Raw genomic sequence first — 3069 nt, 5'->3', positions numbered from 1 at the left:
AAGCTTTCTTGGCTTCAGTGATTCCAAACACGTCAATTGCTGACATATTTTTTTTTCTTTTGACCAGTGTCTCTTAAGTTTAGTTGTACTGTCTCCAAGCGAAGGTGACGTGTCCTGTAGAACTCCTGTGTAGATTATGTTTTCCTTCCCCGCCGGTTTTTCCGTGTACCTGAAAGATGCCTCTTTGCTATTATCCGAGGTGACCTTGCCTGGTGCGCGGCTTCCCTGCTTCCCTTTCGCCCAGGAGCACGTTCTCCCGCCGGTCCCTCTGTGCCCCTGAAAGATGCCTCTTTGCTATTATCTGAGGTGATCTTGCACGGTGCGCGGCTTCCCAGCTTCCCTTCCGTCCAGGAGCAAGTTCTACCACCGGTCCCTAGGGTCATAGTAATAGGTTCTCTGTGAAAACGGCGCTCAGGTGCATGATCAAATTCATTAACAAATTCATCATCAGGGTGATAGTATATTTGGGGTATCAGATAAATTAATACACAGTAATCAGAGTTAGAATTAAAAACAGATAAAGAGACACAAGGGGTTAATCCAGTATTGCAGGCCTACTAATATCGGGTATTCGGAACTAACTATTCCTTGGAGGGGGGCACTTGGGGAGTGGTATTACATAATGAGTGGAGATTGCCAGGAGGGTTCCCAATACAGGTTCCAGTTCCTGAAACCACAGTTAGAATTAACTTTGTCTTAGTATTCTAAGTGCAATTATTATGTTCAGTGGAGTTTTTATATGTTCCTGCCACTGCGATACTTTCATAGTAAGGCGGGTTGGTGGCTAAACACAACTAACAAGAATCAGTAATTTGGGAGTTGGTATTACTTAGGACACTAAAAGGTCCTTTAATTAGATTGAGGAGACGGTATCTTGTAGAGGCGGTCTTTTTTTTTAACTCTTTTGGTGATGTGGGTGAAGTTAAGATGGGTTGGCTCTGGGGTGGGACAGGAGGCGATTTCTCAGCTGGGGAGAGCCCCGCCAGCACAGGGTTAGGTCCTATTACTGTACTCTGTAGAGGACGATCAAACAGCTTTATCATAAATGATAGCTTCTTATCATAGTGCTCTTGGTAAGTCTGATTCCCCACCAATATCCTGACTGCCATTGACTGGCCTTTTTGCCAGGATCTGTGAAAGAGATTTTTAGGGGGTGACACTAATTACTACATGCAGCTCTTGCTTGTTTAACGGAATTGGGATTTCTCGGGTTAACTCGGGAGTAGTTAGCTGTTACAGTTATGAAATCCCAAGAGGAGGAAGATTTCCAGTAAGTATTCCCAGTTGTTTCACATTTCCAGCTTCGGCAATAGAAATCACTCTGTCCCCCGCACATACGAGTTAGCTCTCGTGTATTCAGGTCGTGCCCTGGACAGATGTAGAAAGTGAACCATTTTAGGTTCCCTCTCTGTCTCTGATTTTTATAACTTGCTCGCCCTCCGAGGAGGGCAGAGGCTAGAAGGCCTTGAGCATCATTGGGAGTGGGCCATGAGGGAGCAGTTTGTTTAAGGGTTGTTTCTACATCCCAGTCTGCAGGGGCTCCATGGGCTAACTTACAGAGGTCAGGGTACAGATCTGGCCAAGGGGTAATGATCGCAGAGATAGACCATACAATGTTCCCTGCTTGAGACTGGACTACCCAGGTGAGGTTGTGAGGGGCATGCGGGTTGTGGTTACTTGCGGCTGTCCCAATGAAGGTGTAACCGAAAAGGATTATCAGTCTTTTCCAGAGTCCACTGGTCATCTTCACTGGTCGGAGCTGGCTTGACATGAGAAGCATGGACCCAAGCTGCTACTCCGTCTACTTTAACAGCTGTAGGGGTAGTCAGCAGCACTTGATATGGTCCCTTCCAGTGAGGCTCGAGATTGCTGGTCCGGTGCCGGTGGATTAAGACTTTATCTCCAACCTGAAAATTGTGCGGGAGGGGAGGCAATTTATCATTATAAATCTCTTGAAGCATTGGCCAGGTCGCCTTTTGGCATGTTTCTAGAGCTTTCAAACGAGCCATTAATGATGCAGAATCAGTAAAACTGGCATCATTGTACTTCACATTTACACTAGTAAGAAGGGGTGGTCCCCCATACAGGATTTCATAGGGGGTAAGTGAAAGGATCCCTGGGGTGTTCCGTGCACAGAACAGTGCGAAGAGAAGGAGAACAATCTAATCTTTTACGCTGGTCTCAATAGCTATTTTAGTTAAGGTCGTTTTAGAGTTCTATTCACCCTTTCTACTTGACCTGAGCTCTGGGGTCTATAAGCACAATGCAATTTCCAATTCACCCCCAGTTGTTTGGTCAGTCCCTGACTCACCTGGGCAACAAAGTCTAGGCCATTGTCTGACCCAATTACCTTGGGTATTCCAAACCGTGGGAAAATTTCTTCCAGGATTTTCTTGGCTACTACGTTTGCAGTTTCCTGCTTGGTGGGGAACGCTTCGACCCATCCTGAAAAGGTATTTACAAACACTAGCAGATACTTATAGTTATAAATGGTGACTTTTACTTCAGTAAAATCCACCTCCCAGTATGCTCCAGGTCAGTCTCTTCTCAGCCTCTTACCGGCTGTCTCAGCAGCGGTCTTGGCATTTGTTAAGGCACAGGCTTTGCCGTTTTCTACAATTTCTTGAATGATTTTATTTAATTTTAATATTTGGAACACAGAGGTTTTGATGAGGGCTTTTAATTTCTTTGCTCCTAAGTGGGTCAGATAGTGTATTTGTTTTACATACTCTTTACCTTCTTTCTGAGGGAGAACTTTGTTGTTCTCTTGGTCTATTACAGCTCCTTCTGAGTTTGTATTGGTCAATCCTAAGTAAGACAGTTCTTGTTCATCTTCAAAATACTGAAAACTAATATCGGATGTTGGGGGCCACTAGAGTTCACCGATGTTAGTAGCTAATGTTGGGATTCTCTCTGCTGCTGACTTGGCGGCTTCGTCCGCCATCCGGTTCCCTTTAGCTACATCATCTTGACTTCGCTGGTGCCCTGGAGAGTGCATGATGGCTACTTTCTTTGGCAGGTGTATAGCATCTAACAGTTCTAGGATTTCTTTTTTGTTTTTGACTTCTT

At 45.1% G+C, this 3069-nt stretch overlaps 1 pseudogene; it reads right to left on the bottom strand.

The window, feature by feature from the left end:
- Nucleotides 1-1673: 1673 nt before the first annotated feature.
- LOC102870040 overlaps nucleotides 1674-3069 on the bottom strand; it is a 5149-nt pseudogene continuing 3753 nt past the window's right edge.

Source organism: Elephantulus edwardii, unplaced genomic scaffold, assembly GCF_000299155.1.
Source record: "Elephantulus edwardii isolate Elephantulus edwardi_28Jun2011 unplaced genomic scaffold, EleEdw1.0 scaffold00150, whole genome shotgun sequence".
In the NCBI taxonomy this organism is placed as follows: domain Eukaryota; kingdom Metazoa; phylum Chordata; class Mammalia; order Macroscelidea; family Macroscelididae; genus Elephantulus; species Elephantulus edwardii.
Note: the sequence above shows the minus strand (reverse complement) of the source record. Positions and strands in the feature narration are given on the sequence as shown.